General features: G+C 42.8%; 1 protein-coding gene and 1 long non-coding RNA gene across 2 annotated transcripts in view; one reads left to right on the top strand and one right to left on the bottom strand.

The window, feature by feature from the left end:
- Positions 1 to 23,569, top strand: part of Tnr (tenascin R) — a 343,283-nt gene that overhangs the window by 190,521 nt on the left and 129,193 nt on the right. The gene's annotated exons all lie outside the window — the stretch shown is intronic.
- Positions 1 to 23,569, bottom strand: part of LOC129689437 (uncharacterized) — a 53,145-nt gene that overhangs the window by 24,585 nt on the left and 4,991 nt on the right. Inside the window, exon 2 of the long non-coding RNA XR_008722102.1 lies at positions 23,485 to 23,539. This is a non-coding gene — a long non-coding RNA (uncharacterized LOC129689437). The remainder of the gene's footprint in view (positions 1 to 23,484; positions 23,540 to 23,569) is intronic.

Genomic DNA, 23,569 nt, shown 5'->3' with positions numbered 1-23,569 from the left:
TACGTTCTTGACATCACACCCATGAATAAATGGAGCTCTGGCTAAGATGAGGTGGTCAGGCTGCAATCCCATGTATGTGTTCCCTGGACTATGTCACTTTCCTAAAAGGACAATCAGAGGTGGCAGAAGCAGAGAGGAGTCTTTCTTAGAAGTTCCCTGGCTGCCTAATGGAACCCAGAACAATAAACTAGGTCTCTGGGGCTCGAAAGAAGGCTCAATGGATAAAGGTGCTTGCCAGCATGACTGTTGACCTGAGGTCAATCCCTGGGACCCATATGGTAGGAAAGAACTGACCCCCAAAAAGGTTCTCTGACCAACACACACACACACACACGCCAAACCACAAGTATGCACATGTGCACAGGCACACACAAATAAATAATAAGTAAGCAGGTAAATAAGTGTGTCATATTTAAAATTTTAAAGGAAAAAACAGAACTTCTGCAGCAACTAGGACTTGAAGGCTGTCAGAGTAGTCTGAACCTGTGAGTCTTTTTCAATTCTTTCATGGGAGGGTAAGGTTCTTACTCTTTCAGGTCATGTGACAGTTAAGTGTGGTTGCTCCTGACTTTAGCCTCTTCTTGCTATTAGAACGTTAGCCTAATCTTGCTATTTTTCCCACAGTGGTAGGAGGAGGAAAGTCACACGGTCACATGCACATGGACCAAACACACACAGACACAGTCACAGACACACACATTTTTTTAAAAAGCCCCCACCGCACACACACATAATGGTAGCCATGTGGGGTAAGGTAGAGAGAAAGGAAAAGAGGAAAGAGAAGTTCCCCAAAAGAAGGCAGGCAGTGCCCTAAGGGAGAGATGCTAGAAAGACCATTACAATGCCTCAGAGTGGCCCTGAATAGTTTAAATCATCCCACTAAATCTGGATTCCATCAAAAAAATAGTCATGATGTATACAGTACATGACCATATGCCCCTTACATAACTTTTGTGTGGGCAAAATAAAAAAAAAAAATTAAACGGAAAATGCTTGGCATGGTGCCTGGCCCGTGATAAACACCCAATAAATGTTAGCTATTACTATTAGTAAGTCCAAGCTGCTGCAAGCTCACGGTGCCTGCCTGGCTCAGTTTTATTCCTTTTACATAAACATCATTGTGCTAAATCCCTGGACTCACATGATTCTCATAAGCAGTTCCTTTTCTGCCTTGGAAGCATGATAGTGAGACGAGGGTTAGAATGGATCCGGTAGGTATGGTGGGATCTTTCAGCCATACAAAGATTTGAAGGTTCTGTCGTGAATGTCAGTTCTCCCATTCTGACTGCCCTCCCCAAACCTTCCTTCTTTCCAGAGTTCTGGGCCTTCCTTGGCCTGCTTCCCAACCTCTGAAATGAGCAGGGTTAGGTGGATCTAGGAGACTGGTACTCTCAGAGAAATAATGTTTTGCTATTTCCATCTTGCCCCCAAAGCCATTTATAATTGAAGTAACTTCCAGTGTTTCCAGACCTCTCCTATCTGCAACTCACTCAGCTCCAAGCCAGTGACAGTATTCTTTGGTTGGCAGGTTGAGACTGAAGGAGGAAATCAGACACTTAGAGCCCTGCATGCCAAATGTATCCGTCTAATTTATTCAGACAAGTTTTCATCGGGGTATTTTTCTATACTATCAAACTCTGTATCCTTCAGTGAAGACATTTGTCTTAGCTGAATAAAATCTCTTAATGGTTTAATAAAAAGCACTTAACTTAGTTTTCCTAGTTTTATGAGTGCCTTGAGGTCCTTTAGGAGAGCAAACATCTTTGCTGGGATCATTGAGGGAAACATAATTATTTTTCTGCCTTCTGATATATTATTTTTCTGGAAGGAACAGTTCCAGATGCTCATCATATGCTCACAAACCCTCGGAAGCTTCCTCACAGAGCAATGAATTCTCTGTGATGAACTAAGTGATGGCCCCCCTTCCTTCCTGCTAACCTGCCAGTCCCTTCAAAGACACTCTCTACATCTCTATGCCTTTATCTGATTAAATAGCACCAATGCCATTTCATCGCCAATTTGTTCTGTCCCGAATAAATGGAGAACAGAGTCTGGAGGTCAGTTAAAACCAAGTGCCTGGAGCAAAAGGCCAAGCAGGAAATGAGGTTAGTGGAAACATCGTTAAGATAGAAACAATTGAGGAAGGGCAAGAAGAATAAACAGAAAGAAAACAGGGAAGTATGAGGGCTTAAGAGCAAGGGAGCCCTAGGATAGGTAGAGAGGAGGACACAGGCAAGAGGAAATAAGACTAAAACAGAAGAGGGAGTATGGAAGCAGGGGAGGGAAATCACCAGCTAGAAAATCCAAGGGAAAGAGAGGAATTAGAATGACATACTAGCAAAAGATAATCTGTGCCTTTAGAAACAGAAGAGAGGTGAGTGGAAAGGGTGGGTGTGTACGGTGGAGGGTAAACGGTACAACCGTAGGTTTTAGTTGGTCTTGAAAGTTTGCTGCTTAGAAAAGAAGCATTGAGGTTGTCTTCATTTGACCAATAGGTAAGCAAAGCCTTGAGGAAGGGAAGAGACATCACACATCTGTCTCCTATGTCCATAGCATTCATTCCTTTGAACATTATGGTTTATTTTGGGGGCATCTTCTATGTCCATTTGAACAGAATGAGCAAGGCTAGTGTCCTGAAGGGCAATAGTTCTCAACCTGTGGGTCATGACCCCTTTGGGGTTGGCGGGGTGTCAAATGACCTTTTCATAGGGCTCTCCTAAGACCATTGAAAAACAGAGATACTTACCCTACAATGCATAACAGTAGCAAAATTACAGCCATTACATAGCAACGGAGATCATTTTATGGTTGGAGTCACCACAACATAATTTTTGGTGCGCTGCAAGGACTTTGAGGGCTGTGATTGCACGTAGCCCCTTCCCTCTGCGCAGTGTTTACTAAATGCTTGGGGGCAGATGTGAAATGAGCCCTAGATGAGTTGAGTAGCAGGCAATCCTTAACTCGGTTCAGAGCTATTGTTTTTCTTTCTCTTCTCATGTCAGAGAACAAATTGTGATCTGTAAAACAAAATGGAAGGATTCCTCAGGAGAGTCTGGCATGGAAGGTCTCCATCGGATTAGTCCCTGGTACCTCTCTGGGCTGTGTTGGCTCATGTACAGGGCCAAGAGAGAATGGCAGGCTTTGGGCTGCCTTGGTGCTAGCCCCATAATTTATCAAGCTTTAGAGAACTTTCACTGAGTTTGACTCTATAGTCAGTTTTGAAGGGGGCGGAGGTATCTTGAGCCCTTCATTTATTGACTGGTTCCTAGCTGGTTCATTAATTCATATATTCAGCTAAGAAGTGCTAAGAATGGTCCCAGACACTCCCGTTCTTGCCGCATCTTCTCTGTGTGCTCTTATTTTCACATGCTCTTATTTTTACAGTGTTCTTTGCTGAGTAAACTTTAATCAGCATTTTCCTCATTAGCCTACAGTAGGATATAAACTTATGGTTCATGCATTTCATTTTATCTTTCTAAATTTAATAAGGCACAAGTTGGATGGCCATTAAAGGTCCCCTGTTGTGCATGCACAAGCTAAAAACAAACAGGAATAAAACTTACTGTGGTTTGTTATATTCAGCTTAAATAAAGGTTTCATTGCTTCCAGCCCTCAAAGCAAAGGCCGCAGAAGTAGTGCGAGGAAGCTGCTTCTACTCCCTCAGCCTTCCTCTATCTGGGAAACATAAGTATCACGACAGTCGAATGCCAGGCCAGTTCTACCTTGTTCATCTTAGAAGCTCATTTAGATCACCATAGGACACCCCACTGCACTTCATTCATCAAGTCTTTCATTAATTGGATATGTGTTGATATCTGCTCTTTTGCCAAGCGCTGGACCCCAAGGGCAGACAGAAAGAAAGATAGCTGTGTACAATGAGCAACGAGCCCCTCAGTGTTGGTATGGGATGCTGAAACCTCCATGTTTGTTTTTGGCTCTTCCTTGCACAGTAGGAGACTCTGGAGTGCAGAAACTGCTTAGAAGGGAAACTGTGCCATACAGGTCAGTTGGCCCTTGATACAGAGGAATTCCACACAGGACAGAGAGCCTCATTCCTGACAGGAACAGTAAGGCAGTACTTTTGAGATGGAAGAGTTTGTTTGCTCCTAGCAGATGCTGTGAGTTAATCCGAGCTCACTGATTTCTGTCTGAGCACCATAGTAGAGGTTTTGAAACTTTGAGGTGGCTTAGAATGTTGTCATCTAGCTGTGCTCCTATCTGAAAGATGTGCCAAAGAACCAATAGCCAATAGTCACTTTCCACCCTTCTCCACCACCAACCTCCCCCATGGAGCCACCCGTAAGCAGGTTCTTGCCTAATGGGATATACTGAATTGTATCTTGTTTACTTTATGTGTCCTCTAAACATCTAATGCCTGGGGAAACAAACCTTCAGCCTTCTCTCTAAGCCCCAGGGAACAATTACTCATCTGTGTTGCAAACCCCTCTGAATAGGGTTGATGAGGGAGACAGCACACTGATATTCACCTCAGAATCATCTTTTACTGTAATTCCGAAGTTCCAAGCTTTCCCTTAGTCCTATCACAGGTGTGGGAAAATGTGAACAGTGTCCCCTATTGTCCAGGCCCAGTATTGCCACATTCTTAAAGGTTTTCAGCCACTGGTTCATTCTGTCAAAAAAAAAAAAAATTTTAAAGGAAGGACTTACATAACATAATACTGTAACATAAGGCAGAGATACCATGATTCAAAGGAGCCAAGAAGGAATTCCCCGCTCTTCTTTTCTGATTCCAGATTTCCCTCTCAGTGGTCCAGACACAATGCCCGAAAATGTCAAATCCCTTTTTCCTTTGTGTTAAGGTAGTCCACAATGACAGTATAGGGGGTTTTCAGCTTAAGAGTATTCCTTAGCAGCCATTAGCTTTGATTAGTCATTAGCAGTCATTAGATTGATTTATTATACCAGAAAGAAGCATCCTTGGGGCGAACGAATACAGAACCATGTGAGGTTGAACTGATAAACTAGTGGAAATGAGCTAATACAAATGGACTAAGGTTTTCCTTGTCAGAGCATAAGGTAGGACAATGAGAGTCAAAGAGGTGAAAAAGGATAATTTGGAATACTAGACTCTAGAGAAAAGAGGGACATCAGATAGTGTAACGGTGCTTTATGAATGCGCTCTGAGTTTAAATTTATTTACAAAATAATTTTCAGTTTAGTTGAATTTAATGTTTAATTAACAGGTAATAACTGCACACTTTAGATAGTGTAGCAATACATACATACACATTGTCTATTGACCAAATAGGGTAATTCTCATTTCCATCTCTAAGCATTCCTTTATTCTGGGAGCCTGCAAGCTCGCTTTGCCTACTTCTTTATAAATCGGTAGATTGCTGGGAACTCCTCAGGTGAGCTTCATGACCTCTCTGAACTCTCTAAAATCTTCTGTGTGTAGGTTGGCATCAGGTTCTCTGATGTGGTGTGCAATACTCAGCATGGGACTTGGCATAATATGAGCATTAGATCAGCAAAATCTAACCTTGTGACCCAGACCCAGATGATGGAGCACACTGTCCAGCCCCCCATGGGAGCCATGGAGACAGCTTGGCCCCCACATTTAGGACTGGGTCCAGCTCTTCCCTCCACTCACTATGTCCTCTGGGACAATTGCTGGCACTGGTGTCTCAATTCATTCATGGACACAGTCTTGTGGGCACTTCAACTCCTGCCTGTGCTATAGGAGAATGATCTGAAGACTGGTCCACACAAGTGAGAGTCCTCAAGTCAAATCAGTTCTGGGGCCACAGTGAAGAAGCTGAGGAAAAGGCCCTTATGGGACTCTAGTGCACGTGAGCTGATAAGTCCCTGTGCCCAGGCCTGCCTGTCCTTCCCTGGCATGTTCTATCAGCTGCTATCCCCGCCAGGCCTTCTTCTGATGATGAACATGAAGATAAGATCAACACAATATCCATCTAGAATCTCAGCAGAATCCTACCCATGGGGATTGAGGGATATTTGTCAATAGTTGTGCAGCTTCCAAAATTAGTGCACCTTACAGGATGGCTCAGAAGTGACTGGGAAAAAAAAAATGCATCTATTCACAGCAGCTGGGAATGTTTTCAAACAAACCCTTCAGTCACAAAGCCTATCAGAAGATGTCTTAATCCTTTTTGTGTTGCTCTTCCAAAATGCCGAGGCCTTGAAACTTTATAAACAGAGAATTTTATTTGGCTTATGATTCTGATGACTGGAAAGCCTAAACAGCCTGATGCCGATATTTACCGAGCACCCCCTCAAATGTGTTACAGCCTGCTAGAGAAGTGGAAAGAGAATCTTTGGCTGTGCGTACTAGTCAAGCATAGAGGGCGGCTTTACTCATAGAAATGGCTGCAATTCCTTCTAAGGGTGGTGTCCCTGGTTAAATTACATTCCATTAGGGCCCACCTTAGTACTGCCATGCATGAACCTTTGAGGTCAGTCAGCCCGTAATCCAGATAAAAAGATATCATGAGGTCTGGAGAAACCTGTACCTCAGATTCTTGCTCTTTAGAGGAAGCAAACACTAGACAGGAACAGTGCTGCTGTCTTAGCTGGGAATCAGGGGCAGTGTGTGGAGCCAATCTGAAGCCTGAAGACCCATGTGCGGTAGGAGCTCATCGTGATCACAGACTCTGAGAGGTGGATCTGGGCACCAGGTGAGTAGGATTAAAACCCCTAGGGAGGAGCAGAAGCTCAGGCCACTCTAGCTGCTTAGAGTGCCCCCTTGGGAGCAGCCTGAGCATCTAGGTAGATACTAAAGCATCTAGGCTGTCCCTGGGAATACTACCTTGTGGGAGGGAGGAACCCAGGCAGGAGGTGTCGCCAGGAGGGACCTGTTCTGCCCTTCAGCTACAGTCTAACAGGTAATGGGGTGTTTATGAAGGACATAATTAGGCAGAAAAACGGAAGCACGGAGAGCATCAGTGATTTGCCCAAGGCCAGATCACAAGTCATCGTTCGGAGAGGATGCTGTTTCTCGCAGTAGCACTCTGCTTTCCGTCTAAATTTATCCACCTGCGTTGCTCTGCTCTGCTCCACTCCCCCGCCCCATCCCTCTTTTCTCTTCCTCCCATTCGAACATGGCTCCATCTGGACAATGTGTGCACACGTGTTGAAAGTTGGAGTGCAAGTTTTCTCACCTAAAAATTGTGTAGGCCTGTGTATATAAATTAAACTGGGAGCATCCAATTACCCACCCTACAGAGAAGTGCCAGGGAAGTGCAAAATCCAGGGGTGCCAACCCAAACAACCCCAAAAGGTTTATTTTTAGTTTGAGGATGAAATACATGCCCCTTTCTCTGCATCACCTCTAATCCTTCTATTATGCTATCACTAATACTCAAGCAAATTTGCATTCCTTGAACACCCCACAAGTGCCAGCAGAGACAGCCAGCCACCCAGAAGCATGCTGGGTGGCAGAGGAAGCCAGCTGGAGATTAAACACTTGCTTTGCAAAAATCCACACTTAAACGGCCTATCCCTATTACTGTGGATGATCAATCAAGATACTGGAAGGCTTTGCAGGAAGAGTGAAACACTCTGAGTTGGAGGGTGCAGGGAATGTGTAAAAAGAAATCCCCCCAACCCTGTAACTGTATAAGAACTAATAAGAGTGTGGTGTGTGTCTGTTCCCCCATATAGCTTTCTTCCCAACACTTCCTGGGGCCTTTATATCTTCTGTCTCAGCCCTAGCTGGCCTTGCTTGATTCCCAAACCAAAAACATCTTTCTGGGTTTTATATTTGTATGACTTCCACTGTGCTGGGCTTGTCCATTTTCATTAGATGGCATATACTCCACAGGGCAGGGAGCTGGGTCCCCCATGCACCAGCAAAATGCTATGTATGTCCAGCTTTTTATAAACAATACAAATGACAAGAAATTGGCTAATGCTTGAGATAAGCAGGTGACACAAAAATCTACATGTAGATGGCATCATAATGAGAGGTAAAAGCACAGCTCTCCATGTGGGGTTATGGAAAGCAAGCTCTTCAAAAAGATAAATGTTACAACCCTGCAAAAATATTCTAAGCAGGTTCCTCCGAGTATCTGTGGAACATATGAAAAAGGCATATCTCCTCTTACACAGAAGCTGGGAAAGAAAATGTTATTAGTAGAGGAATGACATATGTGAGCTTCACTGTGAATAAATATACAGTGTCTATATATATTATATGCATAATAATAACACCTCAAATCTATATGGTGCTTTTCCTCCAAGGAACTAAGAATAATCCATGGTAATTATCATTTATCCTAGCAGGGTTTTTTTTTTCTTATATTTTGATACTTATATTTTGATAGTGTATTGCCAAATACAGAAACATTTAAAAGCCATTCTTTCAGCTTTTCTTTGCCATGAAGTTCTACCTTCCCATTATGCTCTCTTTAAAATGTATTTAGGGGAAGAAACTATATATATATATATATATATATATATATATATATATATATATATATATATATATATATATATATATATAATTCTATTATAGAAGCTGCAGTTTATTCCTAGGCTTAGAGAACCGATGCCTGCCTGATGCTCTTCCACAGTTGTGAATTTGTTGCCCTCGCCCCATCCCGAGCTTCCAGAGTTCAAATACCCCAAAAGGTCACCGTTTAGGATACACAGAATGTATCCAGTAATGCTTCCATTACCTTACAGAAGACAAGTTGTACACAAAGCTGTTATTGCCAGCTAACGCTTTTGCAAAGTCGGTTGGCAGGTAAATTAATCCGCTTTCCAGCAAGTCCAGGAAAGACTGTGGAGTAGAGAGTGCTGAGGATGTTAGAGGCAGAGGATATCAGAGGGACAGGGCAGCCCTTGGAGGCAGCCCTTGGAGGTCCCTGAGCAGGTGTAAGTCACAGAAAACTGTGGGTCAGGTTCTCAGAGGAAGAAGAGGTGGAGACAGAGAAGTGGGGTGAAGGTCATCAGAGCAACCTACAGCCTTCCCTCCCAAAAGCAAAAGAGAAGCCTAGATAGATAGTGTTGGAAACTAGAAAGATGGTAGATACACATCATCCACATGGCCCTTCTGGCACTATCACATGCTGGCCTTTAGAAGATCATTCTGTAGACATTGAACTGACTGTTTTCCTGAGATCACCCTAGCCAGTGGTCATACACATCCTGTGCTGCTTCGGGCCCTAAGAGACACTTATATAGTCATCAGGATTACTGATTGCTGTCTCCATTGTCTCAAGAAGGAATCAAGTGGGAACAAAAGAGCAGGTCAGCAGGCATTCTGTTGACGAATTTCTGGCCATTGGGCTGAGTTAATGTGACATTTGCAGGATTCTCTCTTTGAGCTGCATGTAGTCCTCTGTCTGACTCTTTTTTTTTTTTTAACCATGGGAGACATCTTTACATTATTGACTTTAATGCCCCCCCTTTCCAAAAGAGATAGCTTGTTCCTTAAAATGTCATTTTATTATGAGACGATAGAGGTTTAGAGGTACTAACTACCTATCCTAGAGAAATTGCTGGTTTAATCATTAGATGAGTTCAAAATCCTCATTATGTCTTAGAATTTTCCCTAAGTTTGCTAGTCAGTGAAGACTGAGTTGGGTAGTTCCTTTTCTGATCCTAGGTAGGAATGGGAACATTTTGGGGGACGATGGGAGTTTGAATAAAATGACCCCCCATAAGCCCATAGGGAGTTGCATTGTGGCTTTGTCTACTCCCTTCCTGCTGCCTTTGCATCAAGATGTAGGACTCACAGCTACTTCTCCATGTCTGCCTGCATGCTGCCATGTTTCTGAACATGACAGCAATGGACTAAACCTCTGAAACTCTAAGCCAGCTGCAATTAAATGTTCCCCTTTATAAGAGTTGTCATTATCATGGTTTCTCCTCACAGCAATAGAACCCTACCAAGACAGGGACTCTCAATTCTATGCCAGAGTGATTAGGAAGACCTTATTGCTCTGTTCACTTAGAGAGCACAGCTAATTTAACCCTTTCACTGGTCCATAGGGTAGGTACTGCATCTCCTCCCACTGAATGGTGAAAAGCATAAGCCCAAAGAAGCCAGTGGTTGTTCCATGGTAGAGCCAGGGTTCCAGTGTCTGTGCTTCCAGGCACTATGCTACACTCATTCATTCAGCACATAGTATCTGAGCCCCTTTTCTTGTGTGACACCTGGCCTGTGGTCATGAGCACAGTTCCCCACACAGGCTGACCTAACATATATTCTTTCTTACCAATGGCACTATTTTTGGCATTTAAAGCTACAATTTAACTGAGTGATCAACCCCACTTTCTACCTTCTAGAAGTTTCCAGATATCCTCATAAACCTTATCGTAGGACAAACATAGCTACAGACTGTCCTCCAATGCCATTGAGTCATGAACCCCCCCCCCCAAAAAAAAAAAGTAATTCAGAATCCTTCTCTCCAATTCTCAAACTTTGCATCCTTTGGTAATTTGTTGCTATAACAAATGACTACAGACTTGCCAGCTTAAACAACAGAAATTCATTTTTTACAGCTTTAGAGATTGAATCCAAGCGCAAGATACCCCCAGGGTTAGTTTCTATGGCAGCTTCTTTCTTTGAGTTGCAGATGGGCGCCATCTTGTTGCCTTCCCACTTGAATGTCTTTCTCTGTGCCAACACACCCTGGGCCTTTGAATATTCTAATGTCTCCCTCTCATAAGGGCATCAGCCAACACTATGGCCTTATTTTAAGTTATTCACCTCTTTATAGTCTTTGCATCCAAAGATGGTTACATGCCAGGGTCCTCAGGATTAGGACTTTTACATAAAATTGGGAAAAGGTAGAATCAATCTTTAAATGATATATTCACCCCAATGTCTGCACCCACTTGACTCACAGTGCAGTTTCCTTTCATGACATATCTCTGGAAACCCCCCCATATAGTAGAAATATGGAAATATGTCCATTAGTAACACAGAGCTTTTCAAAAATAGGGAAGTTTTTATTTGTGATTCCTAAAATGACATACTTCTTTTTCACTTCCACTGACTGGCTTGTACTGTGACAGCTCAAGGGGAGGCAATGGTGATAAAAGCACACAGGCTGGCTATGAATCTCCTCATTTTAATACACTTCATTAAAACCAGCATTTTTATTACAAAGACCTGCCAAAGTGAATATTAGACAGAAATGCATGTTAAGCTGCCATTGATCTTTGCAGGTAGACTGTACATTAAAGAGCACAGTTTCTCACCCTGTTAGCTGCTCACACATAAAAGAGAAGCAGAATCAAAGGCAAACCCCTTCAGCCTTATCCCTCCAACATCACTATGGCTACCCAGTAGGGTTGACAGTAGAATCAGGCAAGGGGTAGGAGCCAATCAAACACCCTTTCCAAGGCCTTTTACAACTTTGTGCAATACTCTATAGACTCCCCTCTCCTTCCTCCATCGCTAGACAGTCACTATCTGTGGACTCTTGCTTTGTCCAACCCGGAACTTGCATTCCCCAGGAGAGATATGTGTTCTTCCACATCTTAACAACAGCTCATCTCTAAACAGCATTTTTCCCACAAAGGGAACTAGCTCTTATTCAGGATGAGGGCTGAGGGCAACTTGGGAGGTCTGCTGGTGTGGTGTGTGGTATGGTGTGGTGTGTGTGTGTGTGTGTGTGTATGTGTGTGTGTGTGTGTGTGTTACCATGTAACCAAGAACATAAATAAGAAATGTAATGAAAGTAAGAGGAAAATGTACTTGGCAGCTGGGGAAAGAGGCTGGATGAAGAAATTGTGTTCCTGGGGTTTATACAGCCTAAGACAGAGTTGTGACTTGTCTTCTAACAGTCAATCAGACAATCCTCGCTAGGATTCCTGCCGGCTGCAGGAATATAACAACTCAAGAGGAGTGAGTAGGGTTTAAGTGCTAAGAGATAATCCTGCCCAAACAGTGTTTGTCCAGAACCACTGCTTATTTTAAAACATTCATCTTTCCCATCACTACTATATTCTCTAATTCAACTCTTTATCTTTTGTCTTTTCATCCTGTCTTAACATGCCCACACATCCTCAGCAGAGAGACAAGACTAGAGATTGCCACAGAACGCTTCCCCAGTGCAGGTTTGCCATCAGCTAAATCTGTTCTGCTAAGTGCTAGAAATCAGACTCCAGATGGAACTCAGAGCGCTCCTACCTGCTTCCTTGAAGGTACCACTCCCTCCCAGACTACAAGTACCTCCTGTCATCTCATGTCAACATGTAACACACATTTTGAATATAGCAACAGGCACAGACTGAGACATCCACCAGATCTGTCAAGGACCCAAACAAAGATTTTTACAGTATGAAGATAAGCAGGAAGGACATAAGTGAGTTGGCTACTCAGAATGATTCATTAGCCTGTCTTAGGACTTGTGAGACAGTTCTTCTGTTTTACTTATTGTGGTGTATCTATTGCCTTTCTCTCTCCGCTGTTGAATTCAGAAGTGTCAAATTGGAACAGCAACCTCCTTTCCCTGACAGCATAAATCTACCATGGGACAGTCCCACTATTTCTCCCACCACCATGCTGAGACTGCAAAAACTCCCAAGTATATTCAGTCACCCCTACTTCTTTTACCCAGCTGCACCTGGTGGGCCTGAGCTCTTCTTTGATGACCAGCCAGAATCACTAAGCTCTCATATTGTTACCAGCCCTGTATAGCATTCTCGAGCAACAGAAGCAATGGCCTCCAACTGCCAGGATGCAGGAGCTAATGGAGAAACAGGTCAGTGACCCATCATAAAGCACAGAGATTCATCCTGTGTTGGAAGGAGGCCCGAGCATACCAAGGGCATCCAGAGAAGGCACATTTCTGCTACTGACTTCTGTGAAGTTCCTCTGTCTGTGTTCTCTTTTGACCTCTCCATCACTCTTGCTCTGTTCTGTCTTCCTCTGCTAGCCCTTTGTGTATTGATGGCTTCACCCCTGCTTCATCTTATGCCTTCTTTTCTTCTCACTCTGTACATTTTTTTAAATGATCTAGTCTGTTCCCAGGAATTTATGCTGTTGTCTCTTAGGTCTGAGCTTCTTTCCAAGGTCCAGATCCATAGGCTGGATGTTAATTAATTAGATTTCTCCATGGATGCAACATATCTGACATCAAACTCACCTTTTGCAATACTACTTCTCCCAATGCATTACTTCTCACAGTTTTCTTTCAAATGGATCACACGACTGTCTTGATTGGAAATCTCCCTGCTTCAGCTATACTCTGCCTATCAATCCATGGTCAATGTATGCTTTCTTCAGTCTTTGCACTCAGTCTTCTACCCTGCAGCAGACGATACTGCCATGCATCATCTCATGCTTGGATCACTACAGAAGTCTCTTGTTTTGGTGTATCTTAACTTCACTCCATACTCTACACTGAGCCCAAACAAATAGGTCTCAATTCATGATCCTAAGCCATTCACTTTTAAGGCCATTGGACAGATCCTGTTCCCTCTACAATCACGCCTCCACTCCTTCACCTGCCTTCCAACTGCTCTTTAATTCTAAACCACATTCATACCATCATCTTGTACCTCTACCTCTATTACAAAGCAAAAGTCCTAGTACCACCACAAGAGCCTGCACAAACTTCATGTCCACAGTAAACACTGTGTATCTTTCTATCCATTGTTTTCTTGCTTGATGAATTTCTAGTCACTCTGTGGAGGTCCTATTCAAAATACCCCTATGCCCTGGGCCTTTGCTGACCCCACCACAGTTCCTTAGCTTCCCTTTGAGTTAGGTGTTCAAGGCAACAGGATGTCTGCCTTTTTGGCAAGACAGTGGTCTCCTTAAGGACAGAGACTAGGTCTGATTTAATTTGAAGCCCTGAGGTCACCTCAGAGAGGCCAAGTTGCACTTATCCAGCCTAGCACTGCATGGTCCCACACTCACTGGGCAGCTGCATAGGTCCATCAGACTCCATAAGTCCTCAGCACCTTCCTCCTCCAGAGCTTCTGTTCCAGAATCCTGTATTGCAGCTGGTGAGTAATCTCTAACTAAAAAGCATCGTGGCTCCTCTCTCAGGTCTACATTCTGCTCATTTTTCTTTGTGAATGTCTGAGGAGTCCCCACCCTCCTCTCCATCCTCTCACCAACAGCCCTTCCTGGACTATACCACAACTGCCTACTATCTACTCACTCTGCCATAGCTTCCCCAAGGCTGACTTTTATATACTGCCAGTGTCATGATCCCAGGTGTGACTGAAAGTCCTTCAAGCAGTCTCTTTCAAGACTCAAAAGCATCCCATTATCCTTCGCATAAACACTCTATGATCTCTGCTGACCAAGCTGTCCTTCTCCCCTCTTCCATGACTCCACCTCTTGCTCCAGCCCTACAGAAGTTTTTGCAGCACATCTGTATGCACGTCCTTCTGATGCTCAACAGTATGCCTCTGTGCAAGCAGAGCCCTTCCTAGAGTGCCCCTCTCTGGCCTCCTCCTGTCGGAACTTCGAACTAAACACTGGCTGTTCCTCCTCCTGGCAGCCTTGTCAGAGTCTTCCTATAGCTTAAGATTGAATTGATTCCATTTCAGTGTTTCCATAGTGTCATTGTTGCTGTATCTACCATGATATCCTTGTCCTCCTGGGGTCAGAGGTCATGTTGCAAGAAATAGAAACTTGATTATTGTCTACTAAATGGCCATATCTCCTTGAAGAAATATGTAAAGGTAAAATAAATAAACTCATATGCACATGTACCAGGTGCTTTATCTGTATTAAGTTGTAAAAGAACTCTGGGGGCAAAGGTTGTTGTCTCCATTCATATACACAGAGGAAACTCCAGCTTACAGAGAGTGAATTGCCTGAAGATGGAACAGAAGTTCAAAGCCACATCTGTACTTCCAGCTTACGCCTGTCCCTAACATTGTACTGCCTAATTCTCTCATTTGCACAACTCCAGAAGACCCCAGGGGAAAAGGTGTCCCATATGTGCCTATATCAGAACAACCTGTACGCCTCTAGTCATTTCTGAACCCTGAAAACTGCCTGATCTCTGCATGTCTGCAAGCATGGAGCTGAGCCCAACCTTCCTTTGTTTCCATATCTCATTGCAAACTTCTATCTAATTTGCCATTCCTGCTCTCCCTAAGGACACATTTACGTTAGTACTTTAAAGGCAAGCTTCTCTCTATGAGGCAGGCACGAATCCATTTTTCACTGGCATTCACATTATAGGAAATACAGGGCTTTATATATTAACGAGTAATTTTCTTAGCCCATCACAGTTCAAAAATTCAATAAGTGCTGTTTAAGCCTAATTCGCCCACTTATAGGTCAGAGAGCAGCCTTGTGGGTGTGGAGAGAATGTTCCCACATATTTCCTTTTCCTTACCCCTGCTTTGCAGCTACTGTCCCTTCAAATGGCAGTGTGACTATCAGTAGTGCCCGGCACATTGGCTGGCATTCCTAGTGTCATGGTGGTCTCACGTCACACCTCCAAAAACTCCTTAGTTCTATGTCTCTGTCTCCCTGTTTATGAAAGCATCAAATACTTCTCCAGGAGGCTAAAACCTCATGGCTTAGGGATGTTTGTGAAAGCATTTCTTAGTTCGTCTGTCCTTTGGAACGAAACCTCTCCAAGAAATCACTTATATCTGAACTTCACTGAGTTCACTGTTTTAGGCAGACCAGGTCAACATGTTGAACTTGAATTTAAGGCATCAGAGGAAACAAAGAATTTGATTTTTTGACCTTCCAAGGATGACACTTGGTAGTAGTGTTATAGCGGGTACAGGACAGAGGAAGCAAAAGACTTCATCTGGTCCCATATTGAGGGAACTGGGTGTCTGACTACAATTGAGCAGACTACGTTTGCCTAACTCCCGTTACAAGACTCCTAGGGCCCTTGCGAGCACGGGTCTAAACTGCCCTGTTCAGGAAATAATAATTCAGTAAAATCTCAATTAAAACCAACTCATAAATCACATTTAATGTTGTCCTGATAGGTCGAATCTGATATGCCAGACCTATTAATCATTTGCCAGACCCCGGGATCCCAGCCTCCTTCTTGAGATTCGCTGGTAAAGGCTGAATTTCTTCTGTCTCTGCTACAATGTATGCTTCAGAAAGGAGGGGGCCGGGGAGGTTTGGGGCTATGTCATAGCTCAACTGTGGAATGTGGCAGAACCACTGAGAGCCCCAAAAGGAGATGGGAGCCTAGATTCCAAACTCCTGAACAAGTTGGTTTTTCTCCTGGTGTTGAACATGTCAGATGGGACAGGGTAAGGGATAGATGCAGTCACAGGACCTAGGGTAGAATCTGAAAGATGAACAAGCCCTTCGTAGTGGCAGACATTACCAAGTGGTCCTTCAGATGAGTAACAGGCCATGGGAAGTCGGGGCAGAAACATGATTAACTTATCAAAGATAAGTGGTATGGGCTTCTCATATTGGGAAGCTGGCAGATACAGTGGCCACCCACGATGGATAGAAGGGCCTAGTAACTGGGCAAAGATTCAGAGCCAGCATGTTCGCCTGTGGAAAGAGTGCTATAGCAAGCCTAGGAAGGCCCAGGGAACCGTCTGCAGATCACCCAGGAAGATGAGAGGGGAAAGATTTGCACAGCTGAGACAGTATTAAGGTGCTAACTGAGAGAGCAGGCCTCAGTCTCTTGAGGGCTGAGATCACAGGCGGGCTTCATCATGTCTGGCTCCAGCCATGTTTTGAGATTTTAGCAGCTGTGTGCTTTTGAGTTATGGGCTCTCCACCCTAGCACCAGTGGCTGTTGCAGATGTTCGCTGGCACACGGGCCTGAAGAATACTGATGCCTCTCCTGCCAGCCTCTGAGAGCACTGAAGCAAAGAGCTGGGTACAGCTCTCGCTGCCTCTCTACCTTCGATCCCTTAGTTTCCCAGCTTCCTTAGAACTTGCAATGTCTCCTAGCCCTGGTCAAGCCACAGTCTTTATTAGTGGGATTCCTATCCTTCTTTGAGTTTTGTTTTTTTTTTTTTTTATTGTGTACAATACTTTAATTCTGGATATTGGACTTCGGAAGCCCTGTGGCTTCTAGGACAAAGGTTAACCTCTGTCTATTTAACCTGGTAGGCAAATAGATGTGTCCTTCACTCGCAAGTACCAGGTTTTGTCTTGTTAGCAAATGATTCCATTCCTTGATGAATCTCTCTTTCAGTCCAAGGGCTTTCTGTTAAGTGTTGGGCAGAAGAGGTTGGCAGCTTAGATTTTGTGAAGAAATGATTAGCCATATTTGAATCAAGAGACCCACTAGTTGGGAGTTGCACATCCATGTTATTACTGTGCATTCTTTCTGACAGCATGTCGGTGGCTCAGATTCAAGCTTCTCAAGACAGGTTAGAACAGGGATGGAACATCACTGCCCCTTGGCTTCCCTTTCCCATGTACTCTGCTTATATTGCCACCTTCCCTGGAAACCACATGGCCTAGGATTATCTATCTATCACCTTTCATGTCTGCTTTGCCAAAGAATCTTGATTTGGGTCAATTGACTGATGACAGTTTACCAGGAAGCTGGGTCACACTCTAGCCCCTGATGGAAATGAAGACATCTAAACCTACCATGATGTCTCTGTTCTCCCTTTCAGGTAACTGCCATAGAAATGGGCACATAGCCCTATTTGTTCAGGAAGCTTTAGGTCAGATGTAGGGAACATTTTTACTTTTAAATTGGTATTAAAATAATAAAAAAAACTCACTCTTACCCCACTTATAAACTTTGATATTGCTAGGTAAGAGTGATAACTTGAACTCTGGCAACTATTTTGAGATCAAGAGGAATCTAGCATGAGAACAAAAGTCAGTGTAATGAGGACATCCATGCAAGAAGACAGAAATAACCGTACTCTTTGATGATGCATTGAATGGCTGGATAGATTGAAAATGTCTGTATTTCTTTTGTCAAGCATGTGTATTGATGGTGCTACCAAAAGGATGTTCTAGTTTGTAAATTAAAACAAAAGAGGCCGCAAGCAAGCCAAGCAGGTGGCACAGGAGCCTTGCTTCAGATACTAGGTCTGTAGATGAAAATAGAGATATAATCTTTTAAGGCAGAGCACCCATGATGCAATGCAAAGAAGGAAGTTCTTCTACCCTGGCTCCCAGCTTCTAGAGAGTTATCATTGATCTGTCTGTTTCTCAAATAAATGTACAAAACCCAATTCTACATTCTATAGAGGTAATTTGTGAACCACAGTTTATTTGCTACATCAAAAAAGATAGATGGCCTGTTGGCAAAGCAAATTATTAATAAAGAAAAAGAAAGCTACCAGGGTGGGTACAACCTTCTGTCCCTCCCCTACCACCCTTTTAGCCACCGCCTGTGTTCTCTGACCAGCTGTTCTTGTGCTGTTGCCATTGTTATTTGGGGTAGGGGTGGAGATCATGAGATGTTCCTGTCCCTGGTAGGGGTAACATGATTTGCATAATCATCAAACTCACCCTGTCAGTGTGAATTAATTAAGTTTTAAGGCAATGAGGGCATTCCCGCATTTAATCATCATTACAATTCCAGAACTGGTTCCCAGTGAACCCAAATATTGAGACTGCTTGTTTTACTGCAGAATTCAAATACACAAAATTAGCAAGATCAGCGCTCAGAGCGTCGGCTGCTGCCAAATAAGAGCTGGGAGAAGTCCTGTGTATATTATTAAATTGTGCATAATGATGGTGTGTGCCTAACACCCAGCCTTCATGGATGAGTACATCTTTATCTCCCAGGCTGTGACAGCTTGTTTGAACCAAGGAGCGCAATTTGATTTCTAACCCTTCCCCATTATCAAGATGTTTGCAGTGTGCACACAGAGCAAGAGCGCACTGATCCCTTGCCTTGCCACCTCCTTCATCTCTTAAGTCACTGCTGTGTTTTCTTCAGTTAGCACCAAACCAAAGTGGTCTTGCTGGTGACTGTCCTCCCACAGCACGTTAAGAACTGACTGCGTCCATGAAACCTGGTTAACCCACATGGCCTGTTCCATGTAACTGAACAAATCTGTAAAAGACCAGGAATGAGTGTGTGTGTTTTTGGAGAGACTGACAAGGACCGCTAGCCATTCTTTAAGTACCTACCAGGTGTCAGGTCTGAGGACAGGTGCTTCCAAGCAGGATCTCATTTGATTCTTAGTGCATCTCTACATTGTAGCTATCGTAACCTCAAATTTCTGACACTGCAATAAGGGTTTCAGAGCTTGAATGTGTATCTTGTCAAGGTCATACAGCCAGTAATACATGAGAATCTGGGGTCAAGCTAATGTGCACTTCAATCCCAAGTCCTTGTTCTGCCTGCAACACCTTCCCATAAAGGATGGAGAGGAGAACACAAAGGACAGGATGAAAAAAAAAAGCCGATGCACAAAAAGGGCAAAATAATTGGCAGAAATATGAGACTATCAGAAAGAGACCATTAACAATTTATACGGGTAGGAGGGAAGGATATAACTGAAAAGGAAAACAAAGAAATTGACAGAAAAGAAAATTATGAGGAGCAGTAAACATCCTAAAACATAAAAAGTAAGATTTCCCAAGAGATGCTTCAGAGAGAAACCAAAATAAATGACGAGAAGACAGGAAGGAAAACAGAAGATGGATATGGAAGCTTTATTCTCTGTGGCTTCCTGGAAAGTTCTTGCAGGTTATTTGAGCAGGGACTCTGACAGAAACATGATTCGGCTCTGACATTAATGTTATCTAATCTTTGGGGAAGTGAATCTAATATTTAAAATTTTAGACAGCCTCTCACCTCTCAGAGCGATTCCTTAAATCTAAAGGTGAGTCAGGGGAGGTAAAACATTTTCCTGGGAGCGAAAGCTGTCCTCCTGTGAGGTAAATTACATCTTCCTGGACACTGTGCACTATAAATCTTAGTCCTTGCAAATTGTAACCACTGACTGCTCTGAACCCCAATGAGGGGTCAGCAGCTAAAAGAGGCCTCGTATCATGATTCTCCAAAATTGCAGACCCTTGTGGTGCGGAAATCATTTCCTGGGGCTCCCGGGTTGTTCCTCCCGGGTTGTTTCTCCTAGGGAGAAAGTGATTTTGAGGCTTTGACTGATTTCTTTTTCCACTGAAGCAAATGAAACATACTGAATAGAAGAAAACCTCCCCCCTGCTAGGATGCCTCTGTCTTCAGCCATCTCAATGTACTTCCATATGTGTGTACATGTATGCGTGTACAGATGCATATGTGAGCAACATGTACATGCATTTGGGTTTAAGTTGTATATATCTGTGGGAAGATGTGTATGTGCGTGCGTGCGTGCGTGCGTGCGTGTGTGTGTGTGTGTATGTGTGTGTGTGTGTGTGTGTGTGTGTGTGTGTGTATGTGTGTGTGCGCGCACGTGCATGCGTGTGTGCATCTCGGGGAACAGGTGTATTTATCTGAACTCCTGGGTGTACACTGCCCTTACTCTCCCTGTTTCCAAGTAACAAAGTGGCTCTGTGGAAATGTCTCTAGAGTATCAACATATAGGAATGAAAGCACTAACTTACAGTCTGAAAAAGTAGCTGAAATTCTGTTTGAATGAACTCTTCCTCTTACTGTTTTGTTGCATGGACAAGTCACCAAGCCTACCAAAGTTCAATTTCCGTATCTATCAAATGGAATAGGAATGCCTGCCTCATTACTGTAAGGACCAATTGAGGTAACATTAAAACTAATGTATGTTCTCACTGACTTCAAGGCAAAAAATGGTAAGTAACAGATGATTATTAATACCACTAGTTAGACATGAGCCCAGTATTGTCCCCTTGAAAGCCCAGGCCTAGCTGGAGAGGAAATCACAGAGACTGGACAAGTTTTCCAATAACCATAGGCAAGCCAGGAACCTCCCCTGGCTTTTAGAGCAGTCCTTCTCCCAAGAAAGCTCAGGCTCACATCTCTGTACTCGTCTCAGAGTCCATGGGGTCATTTGGACTGTCTTTGATGCTGAGGAAGAGAAATGAAGATCAAGGCCTTCAAAACACAGCTGTGCTGCACTCGTCGGGAGTCCTGATCTCTCTACCTTGGGTACACATGTTATCTTGCCACCCATTCCTGGGAACCCAGAGCAAAGCAGGTTCTCTCTTTATCCTCTGCCTCCACTCCATACTCCTTCTGAAAGGCAAAAGATACCTTGCCTACAGCTCAAGGGAAAACCTAGTTAACCTTTCTAACACTATAGCAGATGTTAACAGTCTGCCTTGCCTTTCATAATGCCAGTCCAGGCACCAGTCAGCAACCGTCTGTTAGAAATACAGAGAGTGTATGTCAAAATCCACTCGCACGTGCTGAATCGAAAAAGAGCAGTTATTACTGCAAACTCTATATGCATTATTTATCAAATGAATTCTCTGCAGCAGGAATACAATTCATTTCTACTCTCTCTTTCTCTCTCTTGTTCTTTCATTTCAATAGGAGATGAAAGGAACCATTTATAGGATCTTCCTGGGCATTACTCATGCAGTATTATCCCTTGCTGGGGTTTAAAGTCATCCCTGCCTGTTGCTTGAATAGAGAAGACAAGAAACCCTGTCTAGCAGGCTTTCTTGGGCTCCCTGTCAGTGGCCACCGCTGACACCCTATCCCATCTCCTAGAATTTGAATAGATTTATCTTTTGCATGTATTGGAGGAGATGGGAACCTTGACTTGGAGTTAGGCGAATAACTTGTTAGAGTATTTTATTACTGTAACATAAATTTTAACAAATTACAAGGTATGGAAGATACTTACACATCTTTTAGAGGTCATAGTGAGAATAGAAAAAAGGAAATCTCTTTTACTCAGCTTGAATTGGTATATGCCTTAAAATGACAACCATTAATCTTCATAATCATATAGGCTGAAAGTTAGTTTTGCCTTGTGGAAATGGTGGTGGTGATGGTGGTATTTTAGATATTAGTAGTGTTGAAGGCAATAAAAATGGCATTGGGAATGATAAAAATAATGATGGTGGTGTTATCAGAAAATAGTAGAGGTGGTAATGGTGGCGGAGAGGGAGGTAGTAATGCCAGCATTGATTATGGTGAAGGTAAGACCAGAATAGCTTGCAGTGCTGTGGTGAAGTGGTGAAGATGATTGTGTTTTATGTGTATTGTGCTAGAGCATAATGGTTTACAAGAATTCTAAATAGGACACATCTTTTAAAAGAAGGAACATTGCTCCTGCCTCATATCAGAGCTCTAAAAGAACCTCTGCTCTTAATTTTTGTCTGTCATATTAGAAGTTAGACAATGAAAGTTCCATTTCTGAGGGACTACCTGCCTCTTGGTACTAGAAATGCTTTCTCATTTTAAACAGTAGGAATCTCAATCCCTTTCTCTCCTAAAAATCCAAATCCTTGGTAGTATCCTGTTCAAAGCCTGTTCATTGGACTCAGAGCAGTTATTTCCCTAGTTATTGTTTAGTTTAATTGGTATAAGTTTGGCCGCCCCAACCACATCTGAGCATTCTTCAAAGCAGTGAGTGTATATCCTTTATTTTTCTTCAGTTTCACACCCTTAAAATAAATCTATGTTAAATAAATGAATGGATGGATGGATCAATGAACAGATACATGGTGTTATAGTTTTATCCTCAAAATACATGACACACAAGCATCTAACATAGTTGAGCCATTAGATTAAGCATTATTACTACTTTAATTTGTCTTACTTAGCTGTGAACTGAATCAACTACAAAACTAATCTGCAAGGCAACATACATCCACTTGTATAATAGTGGCCCAATTGTTATGGAAGCAACCAATCACCATCTGCTTGTATTTGATGCCCATTTCACCATCCTACTCCTGGTACTATAAGTCTGGTCAATAATTCACATGGAAAAGTCATAGACCCAAGGGAGAAACTTATTATTGTTGTTTAACTAAATTGACTCAGCATCATACTGCCTTTTAATAAATTCTATGTTTATACTCATAAACAGGCTCATGTTTTCAATGATTGTTCCCCAGCTAGTGCCACTATTTTGAAGTCTGTGCAACATTTAGGGTACAGGGCCTGGCTGAAAGAAGTAGGTCACTAAGGGTGAGTCTTTGAAGGTTAAACATACCCCTGGTTCCTGTTGTTCATTCTGCCTTCTGGTCTACCTCAATGTGAACAGCTCCTGCTACACATTCTTTTTAATATGAATGGAACTGTTCTGCCATGCCTTCTTTATCATGATGCACTGAAAATAAAAGCTGAAACAATTTTTTTTTTCCTGAAGTATTTATGTCATATGTTGTGGTCATAGTAAATGTGCAAAAGTAATTAATATAAACACAAACATCTTCTCGGGTCTCGCAAGAAAGATGGAAGTAAATTACAACAACTAATATACCACTATAATTATACCACTATATCAGTCTACAATTGTTGAACTATGTTAGGTGCTATACTAAGTATTTCACATGCTTTATCTTCTTTAATTATCACATAGAGCCACAGAGAGCCTGGGAAGTGGCTATGAGTTCTCTACTTTCAAAATGAAACACTTAGAGATCTGAAGTAATTTTATTATAGCCTCATTATCAACTATACTTTGGATTTGGATTCAAATATAAATTAAATAATAACTGTCACTTACCACTTACATGGCTTTTATTAAACCAATTCTCATCTCTGCATCTTTGCATCTGCACCTGAAAAGTGGAAGAATAACACTGAACTAT

The sequence above is a fragment of the Psammomys obesus genome, unplaced genomic scaffold (assembly GCF_907164565.1).
Source record: "Psammomys obesus unplaced genomic scaffold, mPsaObe1.curated_primary_1811, whole genome shotgun sequence".
In the NCBI taxonomy this organism is placed as follows: Eukaryota; Metazoa; Chordata; class Mammalia; order Rodentia; family Muridae; genus Psammomys; species Psammomys obesus.
This window is presented reverse-complemented; position numbering and strand designations above follow the sequence as displayed.